Source organism: Hypanus sabinus, chromosome 14 (assembly GCF_030144855.1).
Source record: "Hypanus sabinus isolate sHypSab1 chromosome 14, sHypSab1.hap1, whole genome shotgun sequence".
Classification (NCBI taxonomy): Eukaryota; Metazoa; Chordata; class Chondrichthyes; order Myliobatiformes; family Dasyatidae; genus Hypanus; species Hypanus sabinus.
Window position 1 is genome coordinate 74596192 of NC_082719.1, and position 20001 is coordinate 74616192.

At 39.1% G+C, this 20001-nt stretch overlaps 1 protein-coding gene across 1 annotated transcript in view; it reads left to right on the plus strand.

The window, feature by feature from the left end:
• The window catches only part of LOC132404879 (potassium/sodium hyperpolarization-activated cyclic nucleotide-gated channel 1-like), a 255912-nt gene that overhangs the window by 90872 nt on the left and 145039 nt on the right, over positions 1 to 20001 (plus strand). The window lies entirely within an intron of this gene.

Consider the following 20001-nt stretch of genomic DNA (forward strand, 5'->3'; position numbering starts at 1 on the left):
CAGTACTCCAAGTGTGGCCTAACTAGAGTTTTATACGACTCTTAAACTCTATCCCTCGACTTATGAAAGCTAACACCCCATAAGCTTTCTTAACTACCCTATCTACCTGTGAGGCAATTTTCAGGGATCTGTGGATATGTAGCCCTAGATCCCTCTGCTCCTCCACACTACCAAGTATCCTACCATTTACTTTGTACTCTGCCTTGGAGTTTGTCATTCCAAAGTGTACCACCTCACACTTCTCCGGGCTGAACTCCCATCTGCCACTTCTCAGCCCACTTCTGCATCCTATCAATGTCTCTCTGCAATCTTCGACAATCCTCTACACTATCTACAACACCACCACCCTTTGTGTTGTCTGCAAACTTGCCAAACCACCCTTCTACCCCCACATCCAGGTCGTTAATAAAAATCACAAATAGTAGAGGTCCCAGTACAGATCCTTGTGGGACACCACTAGTCACAACCCTCCAATCTGAATGTACTCCCTCCACCACGACCCTCTGCCTTCTGCAGGCAAGCCAATTCTGAATCCACCTTGCCAAACTTCCCTGGATCCCATGCCTTCTGACTTTCTAAATAAGCCTACCATGTGGAACCTTGTCAAATGCCTTACTAAAATCCATGTAGATCACATCCACTGCACTACCCTCATCTATATGCCGGGTCACTTCCTCAAAGAACTCTATCAGGCTTGTTAGGCACGATCTGCCCTTCACAAAGCCATGCTGACTGTCCCTGATCAGACCATGATTCTCTAAATGCCCATAGATCCTATCTCTAAGAATCTTTTTCAACAGCTTTCCCACCACAGACGTAAGGCTCACTGGGCTCTATTACCTGGACTATCCCTACTAACTTTTTTGAACAAGGGGACAACATTCGCCTCCCTCCAATCCTCCGGTACCATTCCCATGGACACCGAGGACATAAAGATCCTAGCCAGAGGTTCAGCAATCTCTTCCCTCGCCTCGTGGAGCAGCCTGGGGAATATTCCATTAGGCCTCGGGGACTTATCTGTCCTAATGTATTTTAACAACTCCAACACCTCCTCTCCCTTAATATTAACATGCTCCAGAACATCAACCTCACTCATATTGTCCTCACCGTCATCAAGTTCCCAAGTAACTTAATCTAAATAGCTTAGGTTATGGGGCAAAGATCTGACAAGCAAAGTATAATGGGGAAAATGTGAAATTTCCCTTTTAGCATGAAAAATGGTAAAATAAACATTATTCAAATAGAGAGAGCGACTGAGATGCAGAGGGAACTGGCAGACCTGCTGAGTAGTTTGTGAGAGGCATGAATCAGGCGCAGGAAGTAATTAGGAGAGCTGACAGAACATTATTGTTTACCGCCAAGGGAATGCAATACAAAATAAGGGAAGTTACACTTCAGTCATACAGGAACTTGTTGTGACCACATCTGGAGTATTATGTAACGATGTACAGTGTTCGTATTTGATAAACCATGTTAATGTAAATGATTTTGTGGTATTTACAAAGCTTTTAGGTGAATGTGTAGGGAATAGAGAGATACAGATCATGTCCAGGCAGAATGGATTAGTTTAATGTGGCATCATGCCTGCACAGATGTTCTGGGCCAAATACCCTGTTCTCATGCTGTATGTTGGAGGTTTATTGGGCACAAATCTGGAATGGACCAGTAATCTTTACAGGCAAGGCTTGCATTTAGAAGACTTATCGACCATTGAGATGGTGGCCTGACTATGCTTGTACCTGTTGGAGCTGAGAAGAATAAGTGCAATTTGATTTAAACGTATTTGATCCACATATATCTTGATAGAATGAATATGGAGAAAATGTCTCCTGTTGTGGGACAATCCAGAAATAGGAGTCATATCAGATTTCAGATTTGGACTTATTTTCACTGAACTTAGATTATGTGAAAGTAGCTGTTTTGCAGCAGTAGTACAGTGCAAAGACATTGAATTGCTTATAAATTACTTATATTTTCCATTGAGGAAAAAGCTAGTACAGTGGTGCACTGGGTAGAGCAGTTGTGCTACAACTCCAGAGACCCTGGTTCAGTTCCAACTTGCATCACTGTGTGTGTGTATGGAGGGGTGGGAGAGGGGAGGAAGGGCGTTCACACGTTCTCCCCGTCACCACATGGGTTTTCCTCAGGTGATTCAGTTCCCTCCTCACATCCCAAACTCATACAAGTTGGTTTACTAATTGGCTGCTATATATTGTCCTGGTTGTGGTTGAGTGGTGGAGTCTGGTGGGTGGAGGTGATGGGAATGTGGGGAGATAGATCATAGATAGGGCAGACGCCTGGTGTCTTTGCGCACCGAGGTAGCATAGCAGTTAGCGCAAAGCTGTTACAGCTCAAGGTGTTTCAGAGTTCGGTTCTGGCGCCATCTGTAAGGATTTTGCACGTTCTTCCTGTGAATTGTGTGGGTTTCCTCCACGTGCTCCAGTTTCCTCCCACAGTCCATTGATATACCAATTTGTTGGTTAATTGGTCATTGCAAGTTTCCTGTGATTAGGCTGGAGTTAACGAGCTACGTTGCTGGGGGTGTGGTTTGTTGGGCTGGAAGGAACTGTTCTGTACTGTACTCTAAATAAAGACAAATAATGCAAAAGCAATAATGAGGTAGTATTCATGGATTCATGGACCGTCCAGAAATCTGATGGCAAAGCTAAAGAAGCTATTTTAGAATCATTGAATGTGGGTTTTCAGGCTCTTTTTACTTCCTCCTTGGTAGCAGTAAAGAAGAGGTGGCATACCATTGTCAATTCAGAAGTGATGAAATTTACTTTTCCCTCTTGAGGACTGAGAGTCTTTGGAACTCTTTCACAAAGAGTGGCGGAAGCAGAGTATAAATGTTTTTCAGACAAAGGTAGATTGATTCATAATGTATAAGAGTGTGAAAGGTTGCTCATAGACGGGAATACAGAAGGTGAAAGGTTATTCATTAACTGGAATACAGACCTGCAGGTAAAATCGAACCAGCTATGGTTTTGTTATATGATCGAGCAGACTAACGGACTGTCTGGCCTACTTCTGATCTAGTTTGCAGATTCATGTTCTGGAAGCTGGCAGATCTGAGTGCGCACTTTGTTAACAGGTGAAAGATGTCATTCCATATGCAAGAATCTTTAGCTGACACTACTAAAATGCTGAACAGTGATAAAAGAGAAAAAGAACATTGCTCTAACAATGCTTGTCATTTCCAGTGTCAGCATTTTGTTCTTTACATTATCTCTAAAATGCGAGAAATAACTTGTGTGCCTGGCAAACTGTAAAGTGAAGGGAACATTTGGAGGACTGAGTTACGAATAGCTAATCAGATATGAACTGTTTTGTATTTCAGTTAAAAGTTAACTCCATCCATTCATAGTGGAATCCTAATTAATAGAATACAGTGTTTCTGGCATCTGGTACTCTGTTTTCTCCAGTTTTCTAGGTTCTGTTGTACTTGATCATAGCATATATCTCTTATCTTTTCAAAATAATATTTCATTTTTATTTACTGTGACATTGCCCATTTTGCACACGATATTCTTCATGAAATGTAAAGGCCATGACAACCCAACTAATCTGTTGTTGATAAACAGATGTGCAGTCCTTAAAGTTAATTAAAGCAGGCTGATCACTTTCACTGACTTGACATCTGAAGGATACATCTCTGTAACCTCACTTCAGACCTGAGCCAATGCAACTACTTAAGTTATGTGCTCTGTTCTTAGGATGGAGCACCTGCCCTTGACCTCACTTGGACCTGCCAGCACTTCCAATTGAACCATCCTGAGAAGCATTTGAAAACTGACCATGCATGCTGACTAAGCACATATGTCAGCTTCCTAAAGGGTCAGCAATATTCCCTCCATGATTCATATGCCCATCAAGCTAGACAGAAGACTGGGTTAAGTCTGGTAATCATTCTAATAAAATATTAAATGTATTTTGTGAAGGACAGGCAGAAGCATGATCTGGAACTGATCTACTGTGGACATAATTGATACACCTTAGAAAGAAGACAACATTGAAAGCAGTTGGGAACCTTGCTGACACAAATTAAATTTTAACATTCTTGATTTTGTAATGTCTGTAGGTGGGTGTTATAAAATATCTCAGATTTGAATGTACCTTATCCAAAGCTATTCCTCCAGTATCCTCTCCCAGGGTATTCTGATTGGACAGCCCCTCAGAATTGAGGATCACCTAGTTTTGTGGGTTTTGAGATGGCTGATGATGCTGCCACAGGTGAGGAATGCGTGTGCAAGGTAGGGCACTTCTTCACCATTGGACTTCAGCATGCTCTCAGTGAAAGAACTCAAGGTTCGTCAGGCCGGCCTGAACTACGCTCCTCCATTTTAAGCATTCCTGGATTCCCAGGAGTCTGCAAGAATATTTTTAAGGAGTATCTGAAAACAGCCTTGACTATTTCCTCTTTTCACCCAAGTATGTTCTATGTTCCCTGTAACAGTTGATGTAATGAAGCTGGAGATAGCGTGTCTGGTTTGGGAGTCTGCTTTCGGGCATGCAAATCGTGTGGCTTGCCCAAAAGAGCTGACACCAAGTAAGTAGGCGTTCTGTGCTGTGGTTGTTGGCCTGGGAGAGGACAATGACATCATGTAGCTTATTCTGCCAGTGGATTTGGATTATCGGATGTAGTTGGCCCATGTCCCTAAAGCACGTGGAAGGCATGAATGAGAAATCATTTGTTTAATGCTGGGTATGAAATCATGATCTCAAAAAATTCTTTTCCACTCTGGCCAAGATTTGTGTTGTTGCGCTGGATTTCATCATTAATGTCTTCCCCCATTGAGAAGTTGTTCCAAAGAAAAATGATGTGTTCCGCTTTTTCAAGGGCCTATTATGAATGTATACGTTTAGCGGGAAATTCTGTGCTTGATGGAGTTTTTTCATTTATCAGATGAGCAGCATAAAGCTGTAGTGAAAGAGTCCACTTGGAGCTTGGACTCTGAATGAATCTTTATCTGCATTAGAGCACAGGCTGAAGATGCTTCTGAATTTCTGTGGAAGCAGGTATGAGAAGAGCGCTGCACAGTTCCTGAGACACTGTCAGAGTCTAACAGGGAGTGAGGTCAAAAAGAGCCATGTATATTGATTAGTGTGGCTCCTTTTACTTCTCTTGGAATTGACACATGGTGAGGATCATGCCCCCTGTTCCTCTGGGTGAACAGAATCCACGCTGTGATTCCATCTCTGGGGAGGACCCAGCAACGTGGCAGACATTCGGGAGTCTGATGGGTATTCCCGCTGTCTGTCTTGTCCCTTTACACAAAGGTTGTTATGGCTACAATGTCAGCTTCTTCATGGAAGCTGAAGTTACAGATTTGTCATTTAATTTTATAACTGTCAGATTTCAGAACTTCACTTGCTGCTGAAACCGTGTTGATTATGAGCTGGCAAAGGACTTTCTCGATACCCTGGTCTAGGGAGAAAGGGTGAGGTAGGGTTGTTGTTGTTGGAGAAGAGCCGAGAGCTAAAGAAAAGAAGAGGAGTACTTTGGAGGAGATAGGAAAGAATGCAGCCAAAAGGCAGGATGCAAGAACTGGTGAGGGGGAGGGGTTTGGAGTCGGAGATTTGGGGGAGGTTGTGAAGGGGCTCAGACTTTGGGGGGACAATGAAAGATTCAAGGTTAGGAAGGGCTGAAGATGAAAATCGTCAAGGAAATGATGGGTTGAGGGGTCAGTGTGTGTGGCAAGGAAGAGTAATAAGTGCAGCAAGTAGGAGGCACAGTGGTATGGGTGTTTTAGCCTGTGGGAGCTTATATACAGTATTCAGTATATATGTGAGTGAGTGTGTGCTGACACCAACACGTATCTACTGAAATGTACAATGATGACCTTGCATCAGAAGCTGTCTACATTCAGCATGGACCCATTTTGCACTGAGTCAAGATCTTCTCTTAGATTGCTTAGAATAGTTATCTCAAATTAAATAACTTATTCATAGGCATCTAAAGGTATAAATAGAAGTATTAAGCAGACAAAAATCAATGATTACAATCAACCATTCTCACAAATTTTATAATCATTATTTCACTTCCATGTCATCATAGTGCAGTAAAGATAAAATTACAGGAAATTACTTTGGGCTATTATTTGTCCTGACCTAACAGAGTGTTACTGGGTTTCAGTGCATTAATGAAATATTTAATTATAGTTTAGAAAAAGCGACTGTCAAGTGGATAAGTTGCTGCTATTGTGTACAGCACAATAGCTACAACTAATTGATGTAAAAGTCCAGTCACTTTTTTTGAAGTCAGAAAATACCACCAACCAACCGCAATATGCTGCCATTAGTTATTTTAGGAGGATTGCATTGCAAGTCCTTTCCAAGCAAGGCATGCAAATTAGCACTTATTCAAGAGGATACACTGGGCCAGACTGTGCACAAAATGATTTAGTTTCTGCATTCTTTTCCACACACTCTTCCTGGGCCTTTAAAAGATCCATACAGTCAATCTGGAGGCCCAGCTGCTACAGGCAACCTTTACAGTGGGGCTGCCCATAACAGGTAACTGGGCCTCAGGTGGTAAATTCTGAAGCCATGCTCTTTGAATGGTTCTTCACCATTAAAGACTGATTTAATATTTTCAAGAGACTGATAACTGAAACATTAAAAACAATTTATGTAGATTTAAATATTTAATCAAACAAAAATTATTTAAAACACATTTGCTTGAATACTTTATCTCTACAAATGAATTAAAAAAACATAGAAAATTCAAACCACCATCCTGCATTTATCTTTGTGGGAGGCTCCTACAAGTTTCTGTTTTTGATGGCAAGTGCAATTACCACTATTTCGACAGTCTCCTGTTAGTTTCCACACAGTGCTCCTGAGAAGGGACCCAAAATCTGGGTCTGTCATTATTTCCATGTAGAAACCTGGGCAGGAACATTAGGCATTGAGTGTTGTCTCACTGTGGGTGAAAGCCCATGAAGTATTGACTGGACCTACTGACAAAATTTTCTGACATTCTCCATGGTAATTCTTCTTGGAAAACCCCTGACAAAGTGATACTAGTTTTTCTTTTGAGAACTTTTGAGTGTTGTCTCTTACAATTTTCCAGGTGTTTTTAGCCATTAGTATATCTTCAGGCCTTTGTTGGCAGAATAATAAAGGCATCAGATTCATCAAGACAACTTGTGTCCAGAAGCTAAAATCTTTGTCTGCTTGCTCTTGGCAGTCAGCTCCAAATTATGGAGCACTCTTTCATGCCAACAGATGACCAAATAGAACATCTCTGATCGATTAGGCCTTTCTGAGCTTAGAGAAAAAGCCCGATGAATATTTTCTTGATGAAATATTGGCAAGAATCGTTCCTTACCTTTGTGTAATGGTATTGGCAGATACGCTAAACTAACTTCCAACTCTCATTTAGAGTTGATTGAGTTATCATTACTTAATGTATGTAATAAATTTCACCAGTGTAAGAAAATGGCAGATTTGCAGGTGAAGTGTTACCTCACCTGGAAGGATTGTTTTGGGCCCTGAGTGGAGGTGAGGGAGTAGGTGAATTGGCAGGTGTAGCACTTAGGCCACTTGTAGGGATAAGTATCAGAAGGAACGAATGGACCAGAGAATCACAGAGGGTGCAATCCCTGTGGGGGGGGGTTGCTAAGGATATGTTTAGTGGTAAGATTCCTTGGAGTTGGTGGAAATTGCAGAAGATGATGTGTTCGATGCGATGGTTGATAGGGTGGTAGGTAAGGACAATGAAGTCTATGATTGGTAAGGTGGTGGGAAGTTGGGGTGAGCGCAGATGATCAGGAAATGGAGGATATGTGGGCGAGGGCAAACTCTATAGTGGAGGAAGAGAAACCTTGTTCTCTGATATCCTGCAGAGGATGGGCGCATCCTGGGCAGAGATTCAGCCGAGGCGAAGGAACTGAGAGAAGGGAATAATATTTAGGTTGGGAAGAGGTTTATAAAAGATATTGGTTGTCAATTTGAGATTGGGATTGAGAAAGTCGAGGGAGATGTCAGAAATGAACCAAGTGAATTTAAGGGTGGAAGTTAGAGATGAAATTGACAAGCTCATCATGGGTGCATGAAGCAGCACCAATACAGTCAAAAATGTAGTGGAGGAAGAGTTGGGGATTACTACCAGGGAGGGCTTCAAACATAACCAACAAAGAGGCAAGCAGAACTAGGGCCCATGCTGATGCTCATGACTACCACTCAAGTAGGAGAAAGTGGGAGGAACTGAAGGAAAAATCATTGAGTGTGAGGACCAGTTCTGCTAGATGGAGGATGCGAGTAGATTGGTTATTTTGTTAAGAAAGAACCAGAGAACTTTGGGGCCTTCTTGAGGGGGGAATAGAAGTGTATAGGGACTGAACATCCATGGTTATAATAGGATATAATAGGTTATAATATGCTACCATGTCATGCCCATGATGTATGAGGCCTGAATGAGACAGGGAGGTGAGTGATGGAACTAAGATGGAATTAACTTTATCTATGATAGCACTGCAGTTGATGGGATATTTCATTTGAAAATTTACTGATTTTGACAAGATGTAAGATTGCTGAACTAACAGGAATTGAAAGTTACTGGGAAGATCAAGAGCATGAAAAGTGTTGTGGATGTAGATCCTTTAAATGATGCTCAGCAAATCATTTTTCTGTGATACCTTTCCCTCTATTGATGCTAATTGACCAAGGGTGTGTTAGTGTATTGATTTTGTTTTAGATTTCTATGTCATTTTTATCTGTATACTATGATGACGCAGACAATAACTTCCGAAGTGATCTGTACGAATATAAATCTGAAATTGAAAAGTGAAAGATTTGTGTGCTTACTAAGCTTGGTTGGTCTCCTCAATGAATCAATCAAACCTAGTTTACTTGCCAAGCTGTCTATTTGTATTTCTTCCTAAATGCCAACTGGTAAACAGGTTTGCAGTTCGAGTATTGAATTGGAAAAATATTTATGAACAAGGTTGATTTAATTTGTTATCATCTCCATTTTGTGGTTGCAGGTAAAATTTAAATGATTTTTTAAAGTTTTCATTCTGTAAGATTTATTCTTCCCATCCTCTGTGCAGGCTGATATTAACAGGATCCTTGTTTAACCACCCATTAAGGTGAGCCAGTGATTTCATTGGTTTCCACCCTCCTCATCACAGTTTTGCTCACAGCCAGTAATCTGTTTATTAGGAATTTGTAGATTGGAAGGATGCTGAAGATGCTTCACCTGCTGTTCTGTGATATAATGTCATCCATTTTCTTTCCACCTGAGAAAGTCTTGCCGTGTTGCCTTTCCAGAGAGTTTTTCAGCATTCACAGGGTTGAGAAGTGTAACGTGTGCAGGTGAACTAGTCACGGTCTTCAATGTTTTCAATCGTGCTTCTCCTCATTAGCCACACTCATGAACTGAAGACCAGACTGGCAGCTGATGAACCAAACCTGGCCCTGAAAATCCACTAATCCACATACTCAGCAATAACCATTTTAGTTATGGGGTGGTGGCCTCCTCATGGAGGTAAGCATATGTAGTAATGAGTGTCACTCATTTTCCCAGTACACAGATACAGAGATTATACACTCTGTTGTACTGAAAGAAAAGGGGGAGTGTATCAGTGTTTGTCGGATGGTGCTTTTCAGTGATATGGTGGTTAAGATTAACATAGAAACATAGAAAACCTACAGTACAATACAGGCCCTTCGGCCCACAATGTTGTGCCAAACATGTCCCTACCTTAGAAATTACTAGGCTTACCTATAGCCCTCTAAGACCTCTTAAACAATTGAAAATTTATGCTAGCTATACCGTGTGGGTGTGAAGTATGCATATAATGAGGTAAGAGTATGTGAGGGTGGGTTGAACAAAGGACTATTAAAGATTAGCTTTATTTGTCACATGTGCATTGAAACATTTGAAACAAATAGTGAAATGTGTCGTTTGTCTCAAATTAAATCAGCAAGGATCGTGCTCAAGTGTCGTCATACTTCCAGTGAAACACAGCATGCACACAGCTTACTAGCCCTAACCATACATCTTTGGAATGTGGGAGGAAACTGGAGCTTCTAAAGGTCACGGGGAGAATGTACAAACTCCTTGCAGACAGCGGTGAAATCAAACCCTGATTAGTGACCGCTTCCACTGCAAAGCGATTGTGTTAAATGTTACGCTACCGTGCCACGCCCATGAGGTATGAGGCCTGATTGAGAGAGGGAGGTGAGTGATGGAACCAAGATGGAATTACCATTATCTATGGTTGGTACTGCAGTTGATGGGATATTTCATTTGAAAATTTACTGACTTTGACAAGATGTAAGATTGCTGAACTTCTAACAGAACTGCACCCAGGCCCTGTTGAAGGGTCTGAGCCTGAAATGTCAACGGTTTATTCCTTCCCATGGATGGTGCCTGACCGCCTGAGTTCCTCCAACATCTTGTATTAGACTCGGCTCCTGACATTGTCCTCTCCTTTCTTCCTTTTGCAATAAGCATTCCAATGCTATTCGGAAAAATTTGTAGTCCGTTCTCCTCCGTATAGTACTACAGTCTGGATTGTCTTCTGAAAAATTACTTCCTTTCAGTCATAAATCATTATACCACCAAGTGGTGTGTACTGGAAATTGGCTGTAAGTGAATTTTAGTAAATCATGCTGTTGGTCACTTTTGGATTGCAATCTTCATATTTGAACAGCTCAATTATTAGTACTTTTATTTACTCTAGTAATAATACCAGATCTATGGTGCCTGTACTGATCAGATTCAGTGCAAAAAAATCACATTTTATTGTTTATTCTGTTAAAATATTTTCTACTTTTGTAAATTATTAAATTTCCCTATTGGTCTCAATATTAAATAAGAACAGCAAATGCTGGGAATAATCAGCAGATCAGATAGATCCACAGAGAGAAATTGAGTTAACCTCTCTGGTTGATGATTTTTACACTAGAATATAGAATAGATAAAAAAAAACAAGCCAGAATATGTAGCGAAAGGAAGAAGTAAGTAAAAATTTATGAATGGTGGAAGGTGAGGGAGAGTAAATACCAAATTGAAAGCAGTTGGGACTTTTTACTAGGGACAAAATTTTGGAGGAATTGAAAACATTTTTTTTTAATCACAAATTTCTGAGAGAAGGTAGAGATAAAACTACCAGAAATGTTGCGGATCTGAAATTGATAAACTCAATGCTGCAGGCTTGTTTTTCATTTCATATAAGGTGAAGATACAACATCTTGCTGGGTGGAAGGTGAGGCCTAATGGAGTGGTTTAACTTAAGGACAGAAAGATTGATGTGGGAACAAGATGGAGATTTGAAGACCTGGGATAATTGTGGGGTAATGCTTGTTGACTGAATGCACTGTTCCAATGTTTTGTCTCTTCGATGGGAGAAAGACTGCATTATGCAGTTTAGCAAATGCAAGGAAAGACCTGCATATCACTAGTCCAAGTGCAATGTGTATTTGTTGCCCAGGATTGCAGAGAGGACAGACTTAAAGGTGAAGCTGTTGTACCCTCTTCCATTTGCACTGGAAGTTCTGAGGGGGAGAGAAAGGATATCAGTGGAGGCTAAAGAATGAATTAGGGTATCCAGATCCCTTCGGAATACTGAAAAAGGGAGGAGATTATGCTTGCACTGATGACGTCAAATGGGAGGAGTTGGAGGATTTTGAATCATTATTTACAATCAATATCTTCCATTTACTCAGTCGTACCTGCAGATGTTTTCTACTATATATCATTTCCATGCACGCAATAGGACTTCTAAAATAGAATCAACAGGAATGTAATGATTGTTCAATGTCCTTTAGATTCAGAATCAGGTTTATTATCACTGGCATTTGATGTGAAATTTGTTACCTTAGCAGCAGCAGTTCAATGCAATACTTAATATAAAAGGAAAAAAAAAAATAATAGTACTAAATACAGTGTATGTATATTGAATAGATTAAAAATTGTGCAAAAATCATGAAATAATATATACTCAAAAAATGTGCTTTATAAATCCAGTATCATTACTTTAGTAACATAATACTTAGGATAATATCAGCATTTTATACTATATTATACCTGTATCACTTTTAAACAGCTGTCGGGGAAAATAAAAATGTTGCTTTTAATTCACTATCTCAGAACATTCTGAAACATTCTATTGCCCCAGAAATATATTTCAAAGCCAAAGAACCATGTCATCCAATGTGTATGATACCACACTTTTTTGTAAGTGATCAGTTATTAGTAATTATTAATACTATAATAAGCTTCACATTCCTACTGTGCAAGGAAGGCTGAAGCATGTACATTATAAAATTACAGCATGGAAACAGGCCATCTCGGCCCTTCTAGCCCGTGCCAAACGCTTACTCTCACCTAGTCCCACTGACCCGCACTCAGTCCATAACCCTCCATTCCTTTCCTGTCCATATACCTATCCAATTTTACTTTAAATGACAATACCGAACCTGCCTTTACCACTTCTACTGGAAGCTCGTTTCACACAGCTACCACTCCCTGAGTAAAGAAATTCCCCCTCATGTTGCCCTTAAACTTTTGCCCCCTAACTCTCAACTCACGTCCTCTTGTTTGAATCTCCCATACCCTCAATGGAAAAAGCCTATCCATGTCAACTCTATCTATCACCCTCAAAATTTTAAATACCTCGATCAAGTTCCCCCTCAACCTTCTACGCTCCAAAGAATAAAGACCTAACTTGTTCAACCTTTCCCTGTAACTTAGGTGCTGAAACCCAGGTGACATTCTAGTAAATCTTCTCTGTACTCTCTCTATTTTGTTGACATCTTTCCTATACTGAAAGCTATTGAACTATATAAAATTTTGTTACAGATGGCAATTATATAGAGAGACAGAAATATATGATATGATATGCTCCAATGTCTATTCAAAATAGATTTTTCACCTTGTGGCTTCGAGGCTAAAATTTGAAAACTTATTTTTATCTTCCCATTAGCTTGACCAGACTTGTGATATTTACCCTGCCCTATTCCTGTTGCACAATGTTGATTTTCAGTTCTTTATTACACTCTTGTTGTCTCTGTCGGCTTATTTAAATATGCTATCATATGTCATTGAGTCGGCCTGGCTACCTTGTAACACTAAAGAGACCTGTCTGAATTTTGCTTCCTAAATCTCTCTACTTCCTTCTTCCCCTTGACTGAATGTTCCATTTCTCTTGTCAACCGTGGTTCCTTTACGCTCCGAACTTTTCCCTGTCTCAATGGGATAAAACCTAACAAGAACCCCTTACAAACAGCAATCTCCATGATTCTGACGTATAATGCTGATGTATTGGCAAAACAAAGTAGTGGATACAGTGTAATCAATCACGGGTAAATACCTCCCTGTCATTGAGCGCATTTACATGGAGCACTGTTGCAGAAAAGCAGCATCCATCGTTAAGAGCACCCACCACCCAGGCCGTGCTCTCTTCTGACTGCTGCCATCAGGAAGGAGCTATTGGACCCTCAGGTCCCATGCCACCAGGTTCAGGAACAGTTATTACGCCTCAGCCATCAGGCTCTTGAACCAGAGGAGATAACTTCACTTGCCCATCACTGAACTGTTCGCACAACCTATGGACTCACTTTCCAGGGCTCTTCATCTCATGTTTTTGATGTTTATTGCTTATTATTACTATTTCTTTTTGCTTTTGAGTACTGTTGAGTGTGGTCTTTCATTGATTCTACGGTGTTTGTGAATATTGGCAAGAAAATCAATCTCAGAGTTGTATATGGTGACATATATGCACTTAAGTAATAAAGTTACTTTGATCTTTGAACTTCAAACATTATTACCAAGTTGTTGATACTGTTTATCTTCCTGCTGAAGTCTTCACTTACAGTATATTAAGTGCCATTGTCCAGTTTTCTTTGTCAAGTGTGTTGGACATAGTAACAGTTTGAGGTTAAGGTAATATTGCAGCGATAGTGTCAGGTACCTGCAGTTTGTACTTTGTTAGCAACACATGCCAACAAATAGTACAACTCTTGCGTTACCAGGTGTAGACTGACTGGTGGCTAGTGACATGTAAACCACACAGTTCAACAAGAAAAAGAACAAGCTACTTCATTGACAACCTCATCACAGCGTCAACCAGGCGGTTACTGATATTCTAAAATTTAAGTAAGATAAAGGGTAGCTCACCTTCAGATCTATAAAAGCTTTTGCAAAAGGGTTTGAAATAAGTTAGAATACTCACTGCTTCTCCAGATTGGTGTAGGTGAAACAGCATATAAAAAAAACATTTTGCACGAACAATCAAATGTCTAGCATTATTCACTCATTGGGCAAATCTTCATCCTAAGATGATATATTCTGTTATTTCTATTTGGAAATGAGTCACATATTATATAGTAGTTTACTTTTCTGAAAGTCAAAAACATTTGGATCCATTTGTTGGCTGATGCAATTGAAAATATATTTACTGGTGGAAGTAAACCGTTATTGTAATTTAACTATATGCATGTACTTTATATAACATATTGTATATAACCATATAATTTATATAGAAATGAGACAACACAGTGGTACACTTAATACAAATACACACGATAACTTACGAAAGTAAGGATTAAATCTACAAATAAATCACACATAAATAACAAACTAAAGTGCATTAATATTAAATATTGTACTGGAACAGGTTAACCAGTGACACTTCGAATCCAATGCAGCAGTGAGTTCAGAAGCCTAATGGCCTGAGGGAAGAAACTGCTTTTCATCCTGACAGTTTCATGTTTTTATGCATCGTAGTCTCCTGCCTGATGGTAGGAGGTCAGAGGATGCTAGCTGGATGGGTGGGATCCTTAATGATACTAAGGGCTCTGCGTACGCAGCGCTCTTGATAAATGTTCCTGATGGATGGTAATATCCAGAACGTAGGAAACATTTTTTCATAAACTATGTTCTATAGAAGGTTAAAAATTTGTCTTTAGCTTGCTTATTAAAGGGCAGCCTGTGCAATTAGGTGTTAGATGCAATTGACAGTTTGGGAGTGTCACATCTGTTATCACATTTCTGCCAGGGCAGAGGTTATAATTTATTTTAAATGTTGATTAGGGCTGGTAATTTTCATTCGGAGTAGGAGAGTTGGTTTTGAAATGAAATGATTTACTTTTGTCTCAGGGAGGGTTTAGTCTGCAGATCAGCCATTTAATTTCACCAAGAAAATTATTATGCTATATAGTGAATAAAATGTAATTTATTTTTTCTAATTTATATTTAATTAATTACATACTTAGTGAAGCTGATATTGTTTAACGTTACTCTCCTGAACATTTTACTGGTTGTGACAACAAGGCACTATTTTTTTTGAGGTTACAATGAGATTCACCAGCATGTCTATTACACAGAACAGATAGGATGGAGTGAGAATGAAATGCACATTATAAGTAACGGCTGACTCGTAGCTCCAGGTCACATTTGTGGACTAAGCAGAGGTGTTCAATAGGAGATTCAGTCAATGCACATTAAACCTGTAGCTCTCTCACATGTAGGACAGCATATTGTGGACATAGAATGTAGTACAGACAATCGGAACAAGTTGATATGAATCAGCTGCTTTATCGGGAATGAAATATTTGAGATAGTGGCAGTTAGAAAGGAGGAGCTAAAGGGCTGGAGGGGTAGGTGCTGTAGGAAGTGAAAAAGTAGAGATATGAGCCAATGGATTTGGTTGAAAAAAGTGGCAAAAATGTAGTGCTGATAACCTACTGGAGCCGAAAACTGCAGAAAATGATCTGCTGAATGGAAAAGCTGGTGAATCACAATCAGATTTATTATCATTGATATATCATGAAATTTGTTGTTTTGTTACAGCAGTACAGTGCAATGCATAAAAATAACTATTAGTTAAAATAATAAAGAAACTAATAAATGGCGTGAAAGAGGATTCGAGAGGTAGTGTTCATGGTCTGTCCAGAAATCTGATAGCCGAGGTGAGGAAGCTGTTCCTAAAATGCTGAGACTGGGTTTTCAGTCACCTCTTCCCCACTCCCCTCCTAATGGTAGTAATGAAAAGAGGACATGCTCCACATGCTGAGTGTTCTTAATGATGGATACCGCCTTCTTAAAGCACTACCTGTTCAAAATGTCCTCAGTGGTAGGGAGGATTATGCCCGTGGTTTTGCTGGCTGAGTCTTCTAAAGCCCTCTGCAGGCCCTTCCTATTGGTCTCTCCATATCAGGCGGTAATGCAACCAATTTGACGGCTCTCCACTGTACATCTATAGAAATTTACAGGAGTCTTCAGTGACATATCAAATTTTTCCAAACTACAGTATACAGTAACTGCTGACTCCTAAGGAATTATAGGGTGAAAATGGGCACAAAGGGGAATGCTGTCCTGTTTCTGAGATTAGAGAGAAAGGCTAAGAGCAGAGTGTGGAAATGGAATGAGTCCATTTGAGGGCTGTATGGTTGGGAAGAATTAATGATTGAAGGTATATCTAAAATAATGTTATGGAAGGTGAAATTGTCACAACAGATGCCACAAAGGTGGAGAAAGTTGGATGGTGAGAAGAAGAATCAGAAAAGGTGAATCAAGAATAAGAATAAGAATGGATTTGTGGAAGATTCTCAACTCTGGATTTGCCTTTCCAGTGGAGACAGAGGTTGAGAATGGAAGAAAAAATTCAGAATTGGACCAATAAGACCAGGATGGAGATTAGCAGCAAAGGAGATGAAATTTTCTAATCACAAATGAGAAGATATGCAGATGCTGGAAATCCAAATTTAATCAGCCCGAAATGTCAGCTGTACTCTTTTCTATAAATGCTGCCTGGTCTGCTGAGTTCCTCCGGCATTTAGTTGAAATTTTCTAATTCAGGCACAAACAGGAAGTATCCATATGGTAATTTAAAAATGAAGGAAAAAAGTTGAAAATCAAAATATTTCACAAAGCTACATTCTGTGAAGTGACTTGCATAATTTAGAGAGGATGAACAAATGGAAATTACATCAGAGAGAAGAAGGGACTTCTCCGAGTTTGTTAGTCCCCTTGAAGGGAAGTGGCAGTGAAGTAAACGATGATATCAAAATAAAATTCGTTGATGTTGGAAACATGAGGTAGAAACAGGAAAAGTTAAAATGACCCAGGAAACTCTTCTCTTCAAACAATGCAACGGTATCTATTTAAATGAATATATGAAAGTCAAAGTTGCCCTTGGTTTAATGTCTTTTTCCTAAAAAGTGACATTTCCTACAGAGAAGTGCTTATCTCTGGATTGAATTTGTCACATACCATTGTCTTGAATATCCTTGTGACTAATTGTGATTTTGTTAGCACACAGTTCTAAAGTTTTAAAGTTCTTTAAAGAACAGTTTTAAAGTTCTTTAAAGAACAGTTTTAAAGTTCTTTTAAAACTTAGAATCTTTTAAAAAACTTAGAATCTTTTAAAACTTAGAATCTTTTAAAACAGTTTTAAAGTTCTTTAAAGAACAGTTTTAAAGTTCTTTTAAAACTTAGAATTCCATGCAGAAAATATTAACACTTACAATGTCAATGCATATAAATGCAGATGCTGCCAATGAAGATGGGTGAAACAGAAAAGCCTGAACTGAATGTATGAATATAAATGATGGTGTACTGTCCCAATTGTTTGTGACTTTGCCAAGGATTGCAGATGCTACATTGTTAACTACTGTATGATAATAATGTGCTTTACAAGGAGAGATCATTCAAAGCCAGTAGAATTCAATGCCAGCATTCAAAAACGTGAAATCAGAAAAGATAGAAATATTTTTAGAGTGATTCTCATCAAAATCACATCTTCTTTAACTGTTAGACACGTGAGAATTTTCATATGTTTAAGCAATTCAATTTAAAATTATAATTTTATTCAACCATACATAATTTAGTAGCTCAATGCCTTGTAATAAAATGATATCCAATCAGAATTTAACATGAAGGTAAAACTTAATAATGATTTTCTAGTGGATTTACATGTTCAGAGTGGGAATAAATGATCCTTTGCTCATGGAAATCAGGGATTTGTGAAATATCCACAGTACGATATTACCTTGAAGAATGCTTTTTGTAGGATACCTGTATTTATTTCAAGAGCTCAAAAATTCTGTAATGTGAAGAAACAGTACCATCACAATTATAATGGTTCTTTAATATCCAACAGTTAAAACATGCCCAAATGCATTAATATATAACAAATATAAGAATGTCCAATATGTTATGAGTGACTGGTTACCTCAGAGTCTCTCAGCTCAAAGGTTTGTGTGTCTAAATCCCATCCTAGATCTTATGAAAATAACCATCTTGAATGACCTTTCAGTGATTTACTTGGGGAATGAGATGTTGGAAGGACTGTTTTGTGCTTATGCATTATTTAGACTTCTGTGCTGCTCAAGTGCAAGGCAGAAGCAGTACAGTAGACTGAGTGTTCAGGTTGAAGAGCAGATGTGCAAAGTTAGCTGTTTGAGAACATCTTTCTCACTCCACAGAAAGAATCAGAACAGGTTTAGTATCACTGACATGAGTCATGAAATTTGTTGTTTTGTGGTAGCACTTAATTTTTGTAACATTAAGTTATAAAAATAAATATATAATGCAAAATAAGAATAATGAGATCTTGTTCATAGACTTTTCAGAAATCTGATGGCAGAGGGGAGGAGGTTGTTCCTTAAATTTTGAGGGGCCTGTACCTTCTACTCAATGATAGTCACAAGCAGATGGCATATCCCAGATGGTGAGGGGCCTGCCTTCTTGAAGCACTGCCTCTTGAAGATATCCTTAATGGGTGAAGAGGGATAAAACCTGCTGAATCTTCAGCCCTCTGTAGCCTCTTGTGATCCTGTGCTTTGGAACTGGCATAACAACCACTTAGAATGTTCTCCTCTGTACATCTGTCGAAATTTGCAGTAGTCCTTTGTGACATACCAGTCACATAACACGTCTAATGAAGCAGAGCTACTGGCATGCCTTCTTCATAGGCTAGGCTCAGTAGATCCTCCGAGAGTTTGACACCGAGGAACTTGAAGCAGTTCATCCTTTTCGCTACTGACTCATGAGTGAGGACTGAGTTCTCACACCTTCCCCTTCCTAAATTCCTTGGTCTTGTTGAAGTTGAGTGCAAGGCTATTGTTTAAAGGTGTTTGAGGAAGCCGACACTGAAGTAAATTTATGATTTTGATGCTGATCCCTTGCTGAATTCTTTCTATGTTAAGTACAAGCTAATTTCAATTATTAATTATGCCTTTAAGTCAATAATTTTTTGAAGATGTTTTATTCATTTTCATTACTGTTTTCAATCGCGTGTACAGGTATTATACTAAAGAAATGACTGAAACTTTCATTGACTTAGAAAGTTCTTTGATTGTGGAAAGCAATAAAGAAAATACTGATATATAAAAGCAAAATTTTGTGTGCTGGAAATCTGAATATAGTTTAAAATAAAAAAAATAAAACCTGATAGATGGTTGACAAAGAACAGAGTGTCTTTGCTTTAATGATCAGAACCTTTGGAAAAGGCTTTTTGCTGAATGATTAGTTCATCACTGATGATGACTTTGCAATGGTGAACAGAATTTCCTTTCCTAACTCTGACTATATATGCTAGATTTTAGAAAGAAACCAAAGCCTCTCCATATATATATAAAATTCACATACAGAAACTTTATTCCATAAAATTATTACTATTTTTATGACAATCGTTGCTGTAATCTAAATTATTCCAAATATTCAAAGGAAAAACATGAGGAACTCAGAGTGTCAGACAGCATTTGTAGAGTGAATTGGACTGGTTGAGACCTTTTACGTGGTCAAGGTGAAGGATCTCGACCCAGAAAGTCTGTCCATTTTTGCAGATGCTGCTTGACTTGCAGAGCTCACTGTTTTTGCTTCAGATTCCAGCATCTTGAGTCTTCTGTGTCTCCAAATGTTCCAGCTCAATTACCCTTTATAAAAGGGGTTCCCAACCTATTTGTGCAATGGACAATTAAGCAAGGAGTCTATGGAACCCCTGCTTTAGAATATCAATAATGACATATGCTGAAGAAGCCTTG